The 21,581-nt window shown below is 38.8% G+C and overlaps 1 protein-coding gene across 1 annotated transcript in view; it reads right to left on the bottom strand.

Moving 5' to 3' along the window:
* LOC140241434 (uncharacterized) overlaps positions 1-21,581 on the bottom strand; it is a 63,231-nt gene that overhangs the window by 19,436 nt on the left and 22,214 nt on the right. Inside the window, exon 3 of the mRNA XM_072321166.1 lies at positions 15,607-15,714. The gene's annotated coding sequence lies outside the window, so the exon portion shown is untranslated. The remainder of the gene's footprint in view (positions 1-15,606; positions 15,715-21,581) is intronic.

The raw sequence follows: 21,581 nt of genomic DNA, 5'->3' as shown, positions 1-21,581 counted from the left end.
TGTACACGGCATTAGTCATACCGGGCCACGGTGTGAGTCACCCAGACTCAACAGACCAAGACTGGAAGAAAACAGCCAGACATTCCTTTACTTGTTTTACTTGGTGACCATGTCTGTATCATTGTCCATCGCCAGAGGCAGACACCCAGGTATCATCGAAAACAATGCAAGTTTGGTCTAGAAAGAAACAATGAATTCACACAACAGCACGTGTACACACGTTAAGCATTGACATTCATTTTGGAAAAGATGTAGGCCCAACAACTACAGGCAGACAGACAAATAGACAATTAATGGAGGGGTAGTGGTTGGATTAATAGATAGACAGATGGACAGATGGATAGATGGATGGATAGATAGATAGATAAGTTGGTAGGTAGACAGAAAGATGGATAAACATTGTTGATAGAATTGGTGAGATGGATGAATGGATATACATGTAGATGTACTGCTGTATCATATACAAATGTACATGACATACACAATGTGTGCAATAAGAGCTGTCATGGATCCCGTTTATAGTGCGAGCCCGCCTTCATTTCAGTGTAAACGCGCAAAAGGCCAAATGCGGGGCCAAAATTGGCCGCACATTTGGCCACGCTCTGGAGGTGGTCTTGGCCGCGGCCGAGCCCGACCTTTTCTCAGTGTAAACGCAAACTGGGCCAAATGCGTGGCCAATTTTAGTCTGGCTTCCAAACCCTCTGCCCGTACTATTTCGCTATTCAGGATATTAACCCCCTCAACTTCAAAAACTAGTTTAGTTTAAGGTGGTTTTGTCCTGCAAAGGATTTTTCCTTCGGCAAAGGCCTTTGCCCGAACGGCGACTTCGTCGCCACGGAATCCAGTTGGCAAAGGGTCTGAAAACCAGACTATACCAAATTGTGTTAGTTAACCCTATAAAGCCCAAGGGGGGGCACATTGTGCCCCCCCCCCCTACCAAATTTTCGTTCGCCACTCCTACACCCTTTACCCGATTTCAACCAAATTTGGTGACTTTTCCTAAAATCTTATTGCGAACATTTTGATATATAATTTAGCTATGTTTGATATTGCTGGTTGCCATGGCAACCGTAAACTGACAACCATGTTCATCAGATTTTGCATGTTTTTCTGTTCAAATTTCAATCAACAATAAAATAATGAATGAAATGAGGGTTTTCTTGGCTGTAATTTGCTGAAGGACCAAAATGTGAAGTAATTATGGCCGAATATTACCCTGAAATGGTCTTCTTATTATTTCCTTTATTTTTATATGACGTAGGCATCAAACAATTGATATAATAGAAATAATCTAAAATACAGCATTTTCCAAAGACTACCCTTTTATTTTGTGACATTATCACACAAGCTTTGCCTGTAATATCACTTGTTGATAACATTATCAATCTGCAAACTCAGAATTCCAATATTATGGAAATATTAGATGTGATACCAATATTTGTACCTATCCCAAGCAATACATATAGGTTTCATATGTTTCTTTATATTGTAATGAATAGTGCCCCCACATGTTGACCTTGAGAAATTTTAACCATAACAAATAATAATGGTTGACTTGCTTTTCCTTTGTGCCAAATGTGAAAATGATTGATATGAAATTAAAACATATACACATGGGATAAAGAAATATAAAGAAAAAATATGATTTTAGCATATTTCCTATGTATTTCTTTGTATTTTGGCAAATAGCGCCCTCAATAGGTGACCTTGAGAAATTTTAAATGTTGGGTCATGTAGAGTATGAGTTGCTCTACCCATGTGCCAAATATGACGGTGATACATCATATAATAAAGAAGTTATATAGGGGGGGGGGCACAATGTGCCCCCCCCCTTGGGCCTGGAAGGGATCAAAATAGCTTGGGCTTTATAGGGTTAAGCAGAGCGCCACTACGACAAAATATTGAAAGGTTTGAATTAAAAGCGCGGCCGAGCTGGCAGTGTAAACGGACAAAATTGCGGGGCTCGGCCCCGTAATTGAGGCTGGGCTCGGCCGCGGCTCGGCCCAGCCCCGCACTGTAAACGGGGTCCTATACCAACTTTATAACAATAATTTTGTTTTTGTTTCTGTCTCTGTGTTCCTTTTTTTTTTTTTGAGATCATCACATCATATGTAATTTCACCTGCCAGCATTTGAGAATTCTGACTGAAAAAGTGTGTGATCTATTTTGTCCTACCCAATGACCAGTCGGCAGCATCTTGGAAAAGCATTGCAAAAGGTCGCAAGGGTAAATTCTTGTCTCCTCTGTCACAGAGAACAGCAGGCAGTTGCTTCTTCCTTCATTGACCTCTGGTACATGCTCTGTTGACTAATGACCTTATTCATTCTCATTGACCACAAGTAGACTTGGAAAGCAAGCACATAGGGCTCTTGTAATTCACATCTCACCCTCGATTTGACTCACAAATTTAAGTCGATATCAAGAGAATAGGAATTCAATATTGTCCTCAATCCAATTACTGTAAAACGAGGATGTTCGCATGCATTTTAATTTCGCGCATTTCGAGAGCACCCACATTCGTGAAATTAAAATGCACATGAAAGTTTTCACCTACACAATGTGCATTGTACGCCAGTTGCAATTTGCGAAAATTTCATGCTGCGAGAAAGGCCATCGGCTCCAATTCGCGAAATTTTCATGCCGCGAATATATCGTGTTTTACAGTATCTCAGTGGCTGCTTTTGGCTGATTTGGGTACACATACCCAATAAAGTATAACCCTGCCTGTCTATCCATTACTATTACCCATACCTGTAAAATGACAAACAACCTAACTGTCATGCAAAAAAAAAAAAAATGTCTACACAATTCGCGAAAGTTTCATGCCTCACATGTTTCTACTTTCATAGGAACTGTGTCTCAAGCCTTGGACCAGAACTCTTGATGCCCTTACTATTCTGTTTTATGTATGTTAAGTACAAATTCTTCAAATCACATGTGTACACCCAGAACAGAGCAAAGCTCAATCAGCTACACCAACACTGGCTAAATAGGATTTGAGAGTCTTCAGACTTTAAAAAACATTAAGCATGCTTTAAAAGACTAGTGTTTACAAAGGGGTTCTTTTCAAGTGTGAAAAGTCCTCTAAACTGCAAGGTCCCCGACCCAGCAGGCCTGCTGTACACAATGTCAAAACTATGCAAGGATAATCATATCTGATAACAAACAGGGTGGTACATACCATGATGGTCATTATAATCATTAACCTTGGATACTGTGCCACCTGGCTGTATGAACAGGGCTTCAAGTAATGTGTGGAATGCCCACTGAAGTGCTTTCAACAAATAAAGTCCAAGAAATTTTTCATTTCATCACAGCCTCCGAAGTAGCATGTGTACTGCATTGTATGCCCTCACATTGCTAGATATCATATCACAAAATTTGTTAATTTTCTAACTATTCAACTAATCATTTCTTTCTTAATCTTCACAGAAATGCTTGAAATGGCTAAAAGCAGAAAGTCTTTTCTTTTTAATGGCTTTGGTCCATCAGGACATATTGGAACAAGGAATACCGTACAAGAATTCACAACTTGCTCTGCAGATGGCCACGTTTATGAGATTTCTCATGTAATTAAATTTATGCTAGAAAGTTGCTGTGAGATTCTTTCAATGACCACAATACTTGAAATATATATATATTTTTTTTTAAATAACAGGATAGGATATCAATTCTATGTGGGCAGCTAGATTTTTACATAATGTCTGAAAAAAAGAGGAAAATATGAGATGAAAAGTTGATGTTCTGAAAAAAACATCAGAAGGTACTGCGGAAGTCAAACTCTACATGTATGCATCTCCATGATCTCAATGATGACTATAAAGATTAGTGAAGTTTGCTGATACACCCTGTGTACTACATTGTGCATTCTACTTGCATGTGAAATATTGACTTTTACACATTACTGGCAATGCTGAAACACATGATACACACATCACATAGCAATAAGAAAGCTGCACCTGTTCACAATCATACACCAACTCAACATCTTTTGAGCACGAGTATAGTCAGATTCATGAGAATTTCTGGGTCATGTCATGTGCAAATCAAGGTTTACACAAAGAGAATCAGTAGAATCAGTATTCAGCTTTCCTCTTTCAGGTCCATGAGGACTCTGTGATGCATGCAATATTTTGTAAACCTGATTTGATTTCAGGAAGGCTCTTGTACAACTGATCTTCTTCTTCAAAAAAATCCATCACTGTAAAATCTGCTTTGAAAACCAAACCCTTGCAGGTCACCCTTTCACAAAAGTATCACCCTCTCTCTCTCTCCCTCTCTCTCTCTCTCTGCCTTCTCTATCTACATCTTTCTTTCTTTCTCTCTTTTAAGTAAAACTAGAAATTTTCAGGCACATTTGCTTTGATGTAGTCTAAGCAGTGAGACTTCAGCTTGGTTGTTGTTTTTTACTTCTTCAGCTGCATTTTACAAATAAGAAAAAAAAAAAATCTAGTCTGACAAACCTATATTTCTTTCACTGGTTCAAAGTTTACATAATTTCATCAAACTGTAATAATATGTAATATTGTAATATTATGTAATTTGCCAAGAGCTCCATTTCTGCCAACTGAGGTAACTTTCTTTGGAAATCATATTTTGCCGCTGTAAAAATATTATGCTTTTTAAAGATCATCCATACTAGTTCCCAAAAGAAGTATGTGTATGTACGCAAGTTTGGCTGTGGAATATACATCACTGCCCATTACTGGCTATAAAAACTAACTTGAATTATTATTTTTATGAGTACCTAAAGATTGATCAATAAAATCAATGATTAAATAATTTCAGTCAAGTACAGAGAAGAAAGGAAAGGTATACATTGGGTGTCAAGAGGTCTGTAACCTACATGATGTAAAGGCACATGCCAGAGATGCCTGACCTGCGTGGCCTTTATAACACATACCCAACAATTGCCCTGCACACCAACGCACATGTGTGTACCTGAAAATAACATTGAGCGCAGGCAGGGAGCGCACAGTAGTCATCACATATCAATAATTGACACTCGGTAGCCTCACCAGCCGCTTGTTTGTTTCTCCAGAGATGCTACTGTGCGGCGGCCGTTCCGTTTGATCAGCTCCGCTAACGATGTATTAAGAGAATGGAGGGGCTATTGATTTTTGTCCCTTGACTGCAGCCACATCCCGTCTTCACGGACTTCTTGTGGTATTGTCGAGTGACCTTTTGCATGACCTGACAAACAGGCTATGATCTTCACATAAGAGAACACTGGAATATATGCAACTGTGTATACATTCAGAGCAACTGGTCTATGCCAAGACAAGTAAACGTGACAGATGTAGACTCAAGGAACAACATCCAGATACATGCTCAAAACAGGCCTAGTGCTGCTATGTTTTGTATAAGATCTCAAATGTATGTGAACTGAAGACAACATGATTAATCACCCTTGATTCTGACTAAGAATCTAGTTGTTCATATACGTGGAATCCCCCCAGTTGTGTCCGGCCCTCTTACATATGAATAAACATATCCATAAATGTATGAACATAAACAAAAGAGTAATCACAAATCATGTCTATAACCAATTGCAGAATGGAGACATCATATTTTATTTTGGTTAATTGTTTTGTTGCATTTTTTTTTAAGTCTAAAAAAGCAATATATCTAATAGACAGTCAAATGACAATGAGGATATTCCCACCATCTTATCCGAGTACCATGGGCAAGTGAAACCCATTGTGTTGGATTAGTGATTTCATAACTTACTTTCAAAGCAACATTACCAATGTTGTCTTACAGGCCTATATCAGTGTTCTTCAATTTGCTTAGAAATGCTGACTTCATCCACCCTTAAAGATGTGTCAGATCACAATGTTCAAGATATAATGCAAATTACATTGAGCAGAGTGCAGAGGGCAAGACACTTCCTCTTCTGAGTCCTGGCCCAAATGCTTTCGTTTTACAACATTCTCTTTTGTCTCCCTTTGTTTTATGTGCAATGCTGTATCTTTTGCCATGTGTACGTTGAATTTCTCTATACTGTTAATTGTCTGTTTCCTACCAATTTTGCAATAAAATTATGATGGTAATTTGACATCTCAATCACAATGCAAAAAAAAAAAAAAAAAAAAACAGAAAAAAAAACCCACACAAATTGCCAGCAACATCGTTCAGGTGACCACTTATAGAGGTTATTAAGACATATCCCCAATTTCATCAGTGTTGCACAACAATCTAATTTGTTTAATTTGATTAGTATTCACTGCAAGCTTGTTCATGTGCCACTGCTTTCTTTCAAAATTTCTCATAATTTTTTCAGTAATGGATTCTTCATAACAGTATTTCAAACAGAGTGTGGGGGAAAAAGGATATTGTACCCCCAATCTAATTACAGAGGTTTACAAGATCCACGTTACCAGTCCCCTTGCATGTCTCAATTATCGATGCTTAGCCCAGGCAGCTCTATCTAACTCACAGGCCCTTGGGTGGTGATAGGAACTCCTTCAACAATTTCCTGGCGAGGAATTTTAACTCCTAAAACATATCGCTGGCATTTACACTTTCTTTATGTTTTTTCTTCTTCTTCCTTTACTTCTCTGTGCCTCCCCCAACCCAGCAGGTGTTATGCCTGTGACAGCACCTTGAAAAGTTCAGGGTTAAAGGTGTGATTATCAATCTTGAGATGCATGCCATAACTGCTACTTGACTGCCTGTCACACAAATCCTTCCATAGAGTACATCCATCTGCTCGCTTTACTCGAATGGGCCATGAATTAAGTGCAAGTAACGGCCGAGAAAGTATCAAGTGCATTTGTACAACATTCATGATTCCAACATAGATGAAAATGGGAAACAACTAGACACAATGGGAATGGTGATGGTATCAAAGACTGAAACAATGACGACGATATCAAAAATAATGGTTAAAATCATGACAATGTAATAAAGGAAATTAATGTCAGCATTCTGATAACTAATACTGACAGCACTAGCAGCAAATTGAAGAACTATCATGTGTCTGCTCATTCTTTGAATAAGGAACGATTCATTCATCAGAGCACTATTTTCAACAAGTCTGACCTTAATTCACTCTCTGAGTTTGATTTGAGTTTATGAGTTTGGAATTCATAATTCAAACTCATAATTGATATGAGTTTGATAATTCCATAATTCCATAATTAAAAAGTGTTTAATCAAATTTCCATAATTCTCGGAAGTAATAACTTTCACCAGAAACAGCTTCCATCTTTTGGTAAACTTCAGTGGACAAAGAAAGCGGAGTATCTTTTCACTAAATATCAAATTTCTTAGCTGCTCTGAACATCATACAAAAATTAATCCCAGTCCTCCATTTCAAGATTGCTGTCAATCTTTGCTTTATCAGACAGGAACAACTTAGGAAATGGCTTCATATCTCAACAGAGTAAATCAAACTAGCAGGTGCATACAAAAGATTCTATGCACCTGTGGAAAATTCTGCGGAAGTCACTATCCATACTCACGGTGGTACCCTAGGCCTGTTCACACATACCCGCTATTTAACAAAAATTTAATTTAATATAATTTTCAAATCTAGATCTTTAATGAAAAACCAATATTTTTGTGTGTAGACACGCAGTAAGCAGTTTGGAGGTAAGCAGGTTTTGTTTTTGTTTTGATGCATTTTTGTTTTGTTTTTGTTTTTGTTTTTGCTTTGTGCCATGTGACAACAGCGGCAAACATAATCAATTTTTGCTTTGCAGCGCAAAACCAATAATTCTTGTATGTGAATGGGCTCCTGAAAAGTGAATACAACATTGCAGTGTAAATGACAGCTAGTGCCTTCTATGAAGCACTATCAACTCTCCCAAGTATGACAACAAAATTGTAAAAATCTTCCTCTTGCATGCTCTTCATCAGTTTCCCTTTTCCATCTCTTTGCCATTCGTCTCACGTAACCACACCTGCACTGCTTGAGCTACAACAAGTTTTGTTAAACTGGAAAGCTACAACAAGTTTTGTTAAACTGGAAAGCTACCAGCACTGAGCATTTCAGGGGAAAATCTAGTTGTTCAAGAATGTGGTCATGAAAACAATTCCTTTCCTCGGAAATTGTCTACTTGTCTCCAAAAAGTTTCCATGTTTGTTTGGGGTTTTTTTATCCACAATGTTGTAACTTAGATAAGAGAAGACCTAATTCTCTACCACACATCCTCTGATTTCATCATAACAAGGGGTAACAACCTGCATGTGACTGGCTATCAGCACTCCACAACATATGACCTTCCGAGAACATACCAGAAGCGATCACAGATTTAGTTACAAGCTTCTTTCCTTCCCATGATGAATAATGAAGTTACCTTTCCTTCCCACCCTATGTCTCTGAAACCTAAATAACATGCAAATGTTATTTGTCCAAGGATACATATAAAGCAGTTTACAGCAAAAGCAAAGTCATGTGATTAATTTCAAATTATAACATGCTAGTGACGAAAGACTCAGTGCATCAAGATTCACTCATACATGTAAGAAACTATTGTGCTACATCGCATCAAAGGTATCATGTGTGCTAATTAAAAGTTCCCAGCGAGCAGAAATTGCACTCATGGCCAACTCTTGACCCTACCCAAAACAGGAACTCCTTAAAATTGACAACCGTTGCCAGAATTTCCCTTCATGCGGGACAAGAGGGATTGTATTCATTACGTTAATTTGTAACTTTGTCCTCCAGTGCATTCCACAGTTATCCTAGATCTTCACAGATGGTTCCCTTTAACCAGTTGAGGATGAGTCCAAGGTATACTTGGGCAGGTGTATGGGAAATAACTGTTGTAGCAAAATCAAACCATCCTGAACGAGTTAATACCACATAAATTTGTTTATACTGTTATTTGATCTTAATTACATCAACAATCTAGGAATAAATGATAAGTAATTCAACACACTTAATACATTTTTTTTTTAGTGTAGACATGGAGTTTAATAAGTCATTGATGAAGAACAATACACATATTAGAGATCCTTCTTTGACATATCTAAGTTTTCCTTTGTTGCATGAACACTGCACAAAGACCGTATTCAATAAACATGCTGTATGTTCGTGAATAGGGCATGTATGCACTTCAGTGTACATGATGCATTTTTTTTTTTTACTGCCAGAGCTAAGTGCTATTCTTGGTTGACTGTTTACATGCCAAAATGTGTCTCCTGATATTTTCTTTAGGTATTTCCTCAAAAACACAAAGAAAGTGGTACAGTTTAAACAAGACTGTTCCTACACGTGTGCGTTATAGATTCATAGATCTACATACTTGTACATACATGTACATTTCCTGAGGACCTATTGGCTATAGATTCTATTTCACCTATTTTTTGTGCATGTTTCAATATCTGGAATCTACTTTGCATATATAGTTGTCGCTTTGTCATGTGAGCCTAGAGGAAGTTTTCAGGTTGCCTGGTCACCTCAGCAACAGAAGATTCAGGCTGCGTTTATCTTTAACTTGAGAGAGAGAATCACATTTCAAAATGTGTTTGGTACAGTGTTTGCAAACGTGGTTTGAAACGCGATTCTCGGGGAGCTGCGTTTATCTAACCATCATACAATCGCAATTCGAGTGATGTCACTGCGCAGCTGCTTTGCGCCGTTGGACTCGGGAAGTAAAGGTCAACTGCATACCACCAAACATGCCTCCTCAGTCACACACAAATAATGGGTAGAGAGCACAACCGGAAACAGCTGGGAATTGACCTTGAGATATAAAAACGTTTCAAAACGGCATTGCGTTTATCTACTCACAGAACGGCGATCGTGGTCTCAAACGTGTTTCAAAATGCCCTTTGAAAGGTGTTTCAAAACGGCGTTTCTAAACGCGTTTGAAAACACGGTTGCATTTATCTAACCCCTGAAAATGCCTCAAATGCGTTTAGGATCATGATTCTGCCTCAGAAAGTTTTTAGATAAACGCAGTCATACATGCATAACGTTTGAAAACGTTCAATGGTCTTGTAGGACAATTACACTAGAGATTAGGATCAGGACACAGGTGATCTTTTGAGACTCACACAGTTCATTCTAAAAGGATAACTTATAAATTATCATAACATGGTCCAACTGCCAAAAGCAGTTTATCTGTATACATTGTAGTTGTGCAATATGAATTCAAAATGGTCTTAAACTTGTTTACATTGACTTCCTGAGTATTCCCTGGCAGAGTTTCTGAATGTTCACACACACATATGCACAAACACACACACCTTACATGCATATAAAAATATTCTTTCTTTTTCCGGACGCAATACTAGTAGGCCATATGCATTTCTGGTTACGTACAACTACACGCAAAGTTTACATGATTTCCAAATGTTTAAAGATACTTTTTTTTAACTCAATTTTTGCATACTCACACCCTTGAACTGTGAATCAGAGCTTCAAAGATACTACCCTCGCTAGCAAGTAAATCCAAATTATCATATGACTCACACAAATCCTTTGCATCATGACATACCAGCCAAACAAAAGACATGAAAAAACATACACCTCAACATAGGATCAACAGAAACAATTTTTGGTGTGTTTCCCCATGATAGCTGATGGTATGAGACATCTATATCCGATCAATTTCAATGTATAACTTTCTGTATACAATGTACATGTATCTTGCACTGAGAAAGCAATTATTAAACAATATTAAACTCATTGGTAACAGCACTGAAATCTGCACCAACATCAAGATGTCGCATGAAAAGTCCTCACTGTAGCAACATATTAAATTAAGTGACATTTTATTCATTTTTTTAGTTGGGAGGTAGACTCAGAAGGAGGACCACTGAGAATCATTAAAAAAGACCAATGAGGACTCTTCATTGGGTGCGATTTAAAGGTCTCTATTCAATTTCACTGACGGATATATCTCTCGTCGCTCAATTTCCTTCTTCGGGTGTTACTGTCACTTTTTTTTTTCTAGAGCGCAAGGTCTCGAGAGTTCTTTTTCCTTTAACTGCCATCCTCGTCAGCTGTCGAGTCCACGCTTTCAGGGGAGATGCAGCAGGGTTGTCGGCGCAACGTCGCGATCCCTGAATCTCCGAAACAGCTGTATCGCTGAATGAGTAGCCAGCTGCCTCGGTTTTTGCCTCCTGTGCATCGTGGATCTGCTCAAATTTGTTATCTGCACGGGCAAACTTTTACAGCAGCGAGCGCTAATTTCCTCCTGACATTTACTCAAACTAGACACATCACAACATTCACAAAATTCATTGTTTCTTCCATAAGTGCTATCGATATAGAGGCAAATGAAAATGATGTGTGATCATAAATACTGTGTACGCCGAATATTTTGCGAGGTTTTTATTTTCGCGAATTTCGCGAATTAGGTGCTCTTCGCGAAATTATACACACGCGAAAATATTGATTCTGTTCCCGATGTGAATGTGATGTACGTATGTACATTTCTCTGTTCAGTACAGGACTCCATGATCGCAAATTTAACCACTCGCGAAATCATCGGGAATTCCTGATTCACGGAAATTTAGACTCGCAAAATATATGGTGTATACAGTAGTCTTTCAGAGAAGACTTAAAAAGTCGTCAGTCTTGTGGTTGCTCTCTCACAAGCATTCCGTGCTTTCATAGTAGCCACATGAAAAGAACAAATCATAGCTTAACTCAATTAAATTCAATTCCATGATTAATTTAATTTTCTGGTTGACAAGTTTTGAAAAATATCTTCATTACAAACAAACATCTGAAGACTTTCTTATTGCAATACACAAGCACTTGGTAGACATACCCTTTTTGTTGGCTTCCATGCATTTCTTTTCTTGATTCTTCCAATAAGACAAGTGGCTGGTTTCCATATTCTTATCCATATCATGAAATGTAAGCTAATACTATGAAATAACTTACAGACTATTTTCTAATTAGCACTCAATCAAATCATGGCTCTGCTATGTATGATGTAAACACTGCATTATGCATACCATGTGAAAGCTCCAACCCTCTACAAGATTCAGCTGAATTTGTATTCCTAAATAAACCCATCGAATTCAGCACTCAACCCGGGCAATAATCTGTCATCTATTTCTCCCCAGTCCACAAATTTGTAAATGTACTGGCAGACATCGTGGTCAAGAAAAAAATAATTAAAAAAAAAACTGAAAAGCACGACAACGTAACTCATATTTGCCCAATATTGTAGAAGGCAAACACAGGAGCCATTCACGCGGCATAATTAGCTGGTCTACTAATTAGCCAGCCAAGCGCAGGTTTCTTGCTAATTAGATCTATTCAATATCATTTGGCATGGTTACAGAGCGTGAGGGGACACGGGGGATCCATGAGGCAGGTGAATGACATGGAAGTAATTACACTCTCCACAGACTGCAGTGGCTCCTTTCGCACAACACAACTTTCACACAGTGTCATACTTGGCACTTGGACGCTTTCACACGCCAAAGTAATCTCATGAGTGATCACACTTTCATAATCAGATTTTGAGTTACAAGCATACGAGATGCTGCAAAATGTATCTGCACAAACAGAAACACAAAACTAATATTCAATGAAATAACATGCCATAGATTCTATGATGGGCTTTGCAGCAAAACTCGCATAATTTTTTTATACAAATGCATGCTTAAGTGTGTATGTATCTTAAAGGGACTGTACAGTACTGGTTGAGGTGGGGATTCATGTTTTGAACATTCCTAAGTGAGATAATGAAAAGCCTCTAATGAAATATGAAAGAGCATGTAATTTTAAGAAGGATTCAACGTTTATTAGATGAAAATTGGTTTTCAAATGGCTGAGATATCCAAAAAAGTGCTAATAATAAAAGGCGACATGCCACAACTTTATTATGATCTCTTTGTTTCACCTTGTTTTTGGATATCTCAGCCATTTCAAAACCGATTTTCATCGAGTAAACTTTTGATACCCCTTAGAACTGCATGCTCTTTGACATCTCATAGAGTGGTTTCTGAATATCTCGCAAAACGTTAAAAGCTAAATCCTCACCTCGACCAGAACTGTACACACCCTTTAAATGCATGCATGCACTATGATTGTGTACAAAGTGAAAAGAACATAGCTTGTCCATGTGAATGATACTATTTAAGGTTAAGCTAAAATTTCTTTTAGACATAAAGCCATAAAGACAACAAGCACAAAAACAGAAGTAAATGAAGGTTGATGAGGAAAAAACACAACAACACTGGACTATCTAAGATATTAGGTACTACACATGATAAATGAAGCATCATTCTACATATGCTTCAAAATGTATTTCAACAAATTCAAATCTCATTTAGATTTTTAACTTCCAATGTAGTTTTAAACACATTTATACATGATTTCTGTTCATTCAGAAAGCCTGTAGGTATCAATTGTATGTACAATTTATTGCTACAGCAAGGTACTGTACAACCACAACAAGTATGGTTAGAATGTTAACCAAAATAACAAAAAGAAACAAAATCTTTTAGCAGTGGGTACTTAATGACAGTGGCATACAGATTTGGGCAAAATACCCTGCTGTGTACAGCAATGTCGAAATTGAAGTATCCAGATAAACAAGCACAGCAAGTGTTCCATAATCTGGCATTCTAAAAATGTGCAAATAACAAATATGCTTCAGGCGAGAACACTTGCACTGCGAATGTATGGACAAAATAATTTGAAAATTATTTAGAAAAAAAGTAAATTGGCCGAAACACACTGCTAAAACAGTACTTCTGTAATATCTACGGGAGTTCTAATTGAATGATTAATCATAAAATGGTACTAATCAGGAAAGGGAGACACGCTCTCAAAAAGAGCGTGTCTCCCTTTGCTTTTTGTTTGTTTGTTTTTTTACTTTAGAAATTGATATGAACTGACTCGATATTAAGAAGAGATCACGCTTCATAAGGGCAAATCACGCTTGCAATTGAGACTTCAGCTAGCAAAGTGGTCAGGCCATGCAAGTGGGCACTGCTTAACATATTAGCTATTAACCACATCAGTCAAGAGGGGTCACTTTACAGGGCTTTAATATTTTGCTTCCATTTCCAAGGATTTTGGAATCAATTTCATCTTCCCCTCAAGTCAAAATGAAATTTCTGAAGGTCCAAGGCCACATGGACAAGAATATCTACGCCCTTTCAATGGGCTTAATATTTCATTTTGTCGAAATGTAAATTTGTACTGCTTCCTCCCGTGCCAGTTTAGGGCTGCTCACAATTTTTATCAATTGGGCCTGTACATGAACATGTTTGAAGAAACAGGACTTCAGCAATTTGGCCAGTTTTGAATCAGGTGTTCAGGGGGCGGAGTCTCTATTGTTGCTACTACTTTTTACTCTGCAAAGGCAGGGCTCAACATTAGCGGTGGCCTGAGGCCACTAAAAATTGATGTCACGCCGAGATTCAAAATGGATCATTATGTATGTTTTTGTTTTGGGCCACCACATATCTTTAATGGGCCACCAAAATTTCAGATTTAAAGACTTGAGTGGCTTGAACGAGGCACTCGAGGAAAAAGTTATGTGTTAAGCCCTGGCAAAGGAGTAGCAAAGGAATAAAAAAAAAAAAAAAAAAACGAGGTCTTTTGGTGATGGCATGAAAAGTAGGTCTTATCCTACTGTCTAAGCATCTGTCTACTTGAAATATACTGGAACTTTTCATTTGTAGCAACCTGCAGTAAAAACACTTTCATACGACTCCATGGAAAGGTTGCCTAATTGGTGGTTGATCAGGAAGCCACATAATCTGCTCTAGCACCTTCAGTTTCGCACCCACATCAAGTCCAGCAAAGCGGTAGCACACGCACGATGATTACCCTTAAACAATCACTTGCGTAATTAGCACAGCACATTTCTACAGGAACATGCTGGACACATGGCGCGGTCTACACGGGGCAAGCAGGGAATGGCATATTTGTTTTGCGATCAAGGTGCCAATGACACAACTGTGGAGGAAAGGAGTTTTGGGTTTCCCAAACACAGCTGCTTGGTTCTTATTGCAATTGACACTTGGCATTAATCCTCCGGGGTCGTGAATCCTTCAGAATGCTGTTATGCTTGCTTGGGCCTTGCTGTCCCATGACAGCGTGTATGAATAGCTACGAGGCCAGAAATATCAAAGCCGTCATTTCAAAGGCACCCATCTGCAAACTTTGCTCTCAGATGTTTTTTGTCTGTTGTTTTCATTTATCCTTCGTCATCTTGCGATATTCATCACAAACAAAATTCTGCTATAAGCTGTGGGATATTCTGCACGCTCGACAAGTTACTTAACAGCTCCATTCATACACTCCTCACCTCTCTCTGGATTGTGATGCAATATATTAGAGTTATTCATGACTATGTATGGTAGGACCATCTGATTCCCAATAACAAACTTACATGATTCCCCACAACAACAACGAAATGAAATTACAGAGAATTAAAAAGCCTTTAACTCACTATCTCAGTAATTCAAATACGAACTTTAGCAATATTGTGCCAACTTCACATCAGAGTATTTGTGGGCAAGGACAGAATGGACTCTGTTACCATATTAATAAGAGCACATAGCGTGCCAGCCCTGCCCAGTCCCACACACTGCATTTCTTGCTGGGAGAGACAGATACTTGACATGCCATAAAAGATGAGTGGACAGTTGCCTTGCACAAAGATGTTAGCTTACCTTGAGGCTGTTGATGACAAGATCTCTGGCCTGGAGCTCCGCCTCAAGAAGTCCCAGAAATCGCATCAGATCAGTCTTGGAGAATTCCATCAATCCCTTGCCTTGCTTCTGTTATATGAAAAAGAGTGTGGATAAGAAGAAACCCCATCATTGGTAAAAGCAGGTTCCAATACCAACTCCATAAGAATGCCATGCACAACTTGTATATCATTCACCAATACAGAACACACACAAGCCTTTAGAATTGAGAAATTAGATGACAAGATCTTTTCATGGATAAGTCTTTGGGCATTTACCCAAAAAAAAAATAATAATAGATAATAACAATAATAATAAAATAATAATATTCATGAAACAAAAAGTATGTTATATAAATTAAAATGTTCTATGATCAAGTCATTGCTGCAGTATTACCTGAACACCATGGCAATGGCAATTATTTGTTGTTATCTAAAAAGCAGTCTGATACTGGATCACCTTGGGAATGCAGATCGTATACCACACCATTACATACAGAACTTCTGGACTTGACATTTGGCATTGAGGGTGCAGGCAGTGGTGAGGCTCAAACAAAAATCATTACCGAAGTATTGATTACAAGGAAGAAAGACAATGTGACATCTCCTTTAACAGTCTTATCTCCTACCGCTCCTCCCATTAATAATAGTACAGAAAATGACTCATCCATAATGGATCTGCTCCGATTTGGTTGGCTGGAAGAGCGAAGTATTAATGGATAACAGCTCATCCCATTCCAAGGGATCAATCAAGAATTTGTCAACAATTGTATGTATCCTGTACTTAGAATGCATCACAGCTTCCAATGTTCCAACTGTAAACAACCCAGATATATTGTAAGAAGCCAGTGTTCATAGATAGTGTAAACAACCATCAAGGATGGATGGCTGTTTTGTTTTGGCTTCTTCTTTTTTTTTTCTTTGAGTGACCAAATATACAATCAGTGAGTCAAGTGAGCACCAGCTGTGGCAGGGGTTTCGTTGGTCAAAACTTGATCCTACGCCATTCAGTTCAGTGTCTCCCCCTTTCCTTTGACAGATATTTACTTGCTATACCGCACAGTCAAAGACAAACCATTTGACTGCAGCCATGATATCTAGGGATCCGAGCAACCTCATATGATTTATTTTCAATCTTCACTTGTCAAAATTTTCTTCTGAAGAAGATTTTCTTCTTGTCAAGATTTTCTTCTGAAATACATTTAGAATAAAAATATTGTCACACCTTCTCTGCTGTGTCGGTTCACTTTAATACATAACCTACAGTTTGGCATGCCCTTATTGGTATCCAAACGTTTCTCACATGAGCTTATTACTGTAAAACATGATATATTCGCGGCATGAAATTTTCGCGAATTGGAGCCGACAGCCTTTTTCGCGGCATGAAATTTTCGCGAATTGCCACTGGCGTTCAATGCATGTAGTGTAGACAAAAACTTTCGCGTGCATTTTAATTTCGCGAATTTTGGCGCTCGCGAAATTCGCGAAATTAAAATGCACGCGAAAATTCCTTGTTTTACAGAGTGACTGCATAAGAGAGTCTCCGGCCTTTTTGCAGTGATTTACCAACATTTTATATGAATTTTCAAATCAGGAAACTAGAGAGATGCCCGCACAAGGCTGATTTATGTGGCCAAGGGAGCAGGCATTAAGGGGCATGGGGCATAGCTATGCTTTAGTCATCTTTCTCCCAAAAGAGCGACGCCAAAGTGAGTCACTCTCTCCATCTCGAAACACCCCCCACCACCATCGCTGGGGAGCAAGCAGCCAAAGACCAGATGCCCTTATAAATCTCATCACAGAACACTGATGAAGCGTGGCTCCCAGCTTCTAGGAGGATGGATGGCCGAGGCGATGAGCATCATTGGTCACGGGAAGTGAGCTGCATCCCAAATCAACCGGTCCTCCTCCTCCAGCCGTGGAAACAGATGATGCCACGCAGAGAAATTTGGGGCAACGACTGCCGAGAATCCAACCAAATTGGTTAAATCCCATTACCATTGCTGCATCACTGCTATTCAACAACTGTTAATAATCTGTGCTTTGGTATCGGGCAAACCAGGACGAGTCTTGTTCACATTGCAGACATTTCTTCAAAAACTTTATGCTGAACAGCTTTCTGTATGATAACATGTATATCTCCTACATTGGATGGGCAGTGCACCTAACGATTGTGATTAAATGCAATAAAATCATAGCTGACATATCTGGGCATGTTGCAAAAGAAACCGCCAAGAGAAATTCCATTTCAGAGGAGCACATCTGCACAGCAATGAGGGGGGGGGGGGGGGGGAGCGAGATACTGGCATGGGTAAAAGACAATCAGGCAAATGTTATGAATGGGCATGCCTTACTATCACATCACATACCAGAAGGGAGAACACTGCACGACCAACTGGATTACACTGCAACACTGAACACCTCATCCACCTGCTCCGTCGGTATCTTGATATACAGTGGTAAAACGATGGGGCATTCTTCCCACCTTTCTGGTGATGAAATTGGCACGTGCGCATTTCCCTCGTCAATACACCGGTTGTCTTAATGCCTCATGGTAAAGGATATCAGGCTCTTCCATGTGGACCATCTTCCCCCTTTAATTAACTCTGATCCAGGACAAGAGAATTGGGCCATGACTCACTTGACTCTGCAAACATCTTTTTCTTTCTCATTGTCATGGTGATGTCCATTTCACCACAAACTATGGGGTTACATAACATTTTTTTAATGTATGCCAGCTCTAAAGATGTTGCCTGGTGCCAGCCTGATTCTTGTTCTTAATCCCTTGCAGATAATCTTCTTTGCTAAAGATGAGTGCATGGGATGGTGAGAGATGGAGACAGAGAGGGGGAGAAAAGCAAACATAGCTCTCATTGCTTACTCTCCAACCAATAGAAAAGATGCAGGAGGAAAATACTTCTTCCAATAATGTATGATAAAAACATATCCATTGTATGGCAAGTGCAACTACAGCTGTATGACATTAAGTTAAGGATGCAATATGAATGGCAGGGCTTTGGCAGGAATCTTTATCCAAGTTGATAGCTCTTAGGGTGTTTGTTGTATTTTTTTTCATGCAGAGTAATGAAATTGTAGCTTCTAATACTTTAGAATAATGACTATCATTAAACAGAAGCTGTTCATTAGAGCAAGTTTGCAGGCTTTACAATCTTCTCTTTTCTCTAAAGAAGAATTGCTCGATGTCATAATCTTGCATCATAGAAAATATGCAGTCTTGGCTCTTCTTCCAGAAGAGCCATTCAGGAGCTGAACAGATGTAGGGAAAGAGCCAAATAAGGTAAAGCAGGAGAGATTGGGTGCTGAGAGAAATACTTTGCCGGTATGAGTCCCAGAATTAGACCCTTAAGCATGTCGATCGGGCGGGTCGCTCGACACATCTGGGCTAATTAATGAACCTGATTGGGCACACTGAGAAGAGGGTTTCTTGGCCTTGGCCTAGGCCTTCTCTAAATGAAACAGACTGCTCCATGCATGCAACCAAAACAAGAAGCAAAGAGAGGTAGTTTACTAAAAACATTCAGATTCATGGGTATCGCCCCCTTCCAGAGCCTAGTATTGAGTAGCAGTCAATCAAATCTGTTCCTACCGAGTACTTACATGCATACGTCATAGGCCTATACTTGTAATCTAGCAAACATTTCTTCTTACTATGTTGGGGGCAAGGCTGAAGCGTGCATTGTGGTTAGGAGGAAATGCACTTGTAATGATGTTTAACTTGATATTTGATGTGTTAATAAAATACACTGTGTAAATGTATTGACTAACAGTAAAACTGAAAAAAAATATAAACCTCGTGAAGCAGTTACTTTTATTTTTTTTTTTATCTTGTGTACATGTTTTTGATGCCAATTTCAAAGCGTAAAACCTTCCTCATTTCTTTTATTTGTTTGATATTAACCAACCTTCAGAGTAGCTTCTAAAAATGTGGAGTTGGGCAATCAAAACAAAAAAAGATAAGATAAAAATCATTTTCCAGCTCTGATTATTGATCAGTTATGTAATTCATCATGCCGTACATGTACTTTGTATGGTTTCAATATTTCAACAACAATAAAAAAGAAAAAAATATAGGTCTACATATTGACTGGCAGCATTGTACATCCTCTCTAGCATAATAATGTGCATGTCTGTGTTTGCGTGTGTGCCAAGTGTGCAATGGATCAGCCGCTCTTCACTTCTTCCAGCTAAGATGGCTATGGCACGTCATCACACAGAGGAAGAATGACTCTTTGCAGTTCCACAGGTGCAGCATGCACAGATGCAATGAAAACATCTGATATTCAGCACACATTCACATCCCGTCATGCCTTCCCCTCGACACGCTAAAATAGAATCCCCCAAATTCTGTCCCGTCGCCAAACCTAATAAAACATCGAAACAAAATGAAATAGGAGAGAATGCGCAGTCTGGTTGCTCCCACTGAATAATATAACTTGGACTCCAAGACTTTTTGGGGCTGTTGTTGTTGTTTTCATCTCTCAGTTGTGTGTTATCCTCCTGGGGGGCACCCTGAATAGAGTCCTCTCCATTTATGGCAACTTGCAGCCCATATTGCAGCCTGCGCTCCTTGACACAATACACTGCGGATAAACACTGCCCTGCGGAGCTCCTTGGCATTCTCTGAATGAGTCACAGGAGCATGTAAATTTGCCTTCTCCTTAAATAATTCCAAAATAACATGGATGGGGATTTCTCCATCCCCCACTTGCAGGGAGCTGCGAGGAACGGAGTGGGTGGAACACAGGCATGAATGGAACATGGCCTCAACCAGTTCTGAAAGTATGAATTTTTCTATTGTGTTGGGGGAGGGGGGGTTGTGTGGGTAAGGTGCTTGATTGATGATGGTGGGTAAATCACCGTTCTAGCGCTGCTTGCATGCTTTGTTCAGAAAACGTACAATGGGAAAATTCAAAGCAATCAGTTTGATTTATTTTCTTCAACTAAAATTGACACTATATCATACTGTACTTCTCTTCCTAAAAGTGAGGAACTACTCCTGTTGAAATTTTGAGTTGCCGTTTGTATGAATTCTCAAGGCAGGGCCCACTTCATACATACACAAATAACAAATTTTGTCTGACATGTGAAGAACATAATTTTGACTCTATATGCAGTGATAACATAATTTCCATTATCTAACTGTAGAAAATTCAACTGCATCAATGATTATTTAGGTCCTGTTGCATAAACCTTAACACACACACAAAAAAAAATGCAACTTCAAAGAATTTCCTACACTGTAGCTTGGTAACAGTAAACACTCATTCACGATTTCTGCAAGTTGTCAGAACACAGCTTTCACTACCAAATAGTATACAAAGTGTAAATCTCTAGTCTCTTCAACAACAGATTCTCAGCTCTCTGTATGCAATACCACCAAGAACAATAAAATAAACAAAACGAAATTCTACGCCAGATTCTATGATGCTACCCACTCTGAATTCAAAATTGTATACACTGTGTGTGATTACATAAACTTCTCTTTAATAGCTTCTCTTCTCTGTGGATGTGAACACAATATTATTAAAAGGGTCAGAGAACAGCTAACTGTGCAAAGATTCACATCTATACAGCATAACTTGATACCAACAGGCACTGGAAGTGGAATTGTCTCTTAATGTCAAACAAATAATTCATATGAATTTCCACACATATTAAAAGCACTTTCAGTACATTACCCTGTCCAAATGTAAACATAACTTGAAATATGCTTTCAATATTTGCCAAGTATGAGGTAGGAGAGTGTTTTGTGATATATACAGGGTCTGGTCTGCTGCAGACCCTCTGTGCAAATGCCAAGCTGTGCAGCTACAGGCAAGCATTCCTAAAATTCTTGCAATTTTCTTCCTCCACACCCCATCCCCACCATCAGTACCAGTGCAGGTAGAGCTCTGAGGACGTTGTACAAGCATTTCATTCACTGATGTGACAATTGTG

The sequence above is a fragment of the Diadema setosum genome, chromosome 2 (genome assembly GCF_964275005.1).
Source record: "Diadema setosum chromosome 2, eeDiaSeto1, whole genome shotgun sequence".
In the NCBI taxonomy this organism is placed as follows: Eukaryota; Metazoa; Echinodermata; class Echinoidea; order Diadematoida; family Diadematidae; genus Diadema; species Diadema setosum.
This window is presented reverse-complemented; position numbering and strand designations above follow the sequence as displayed.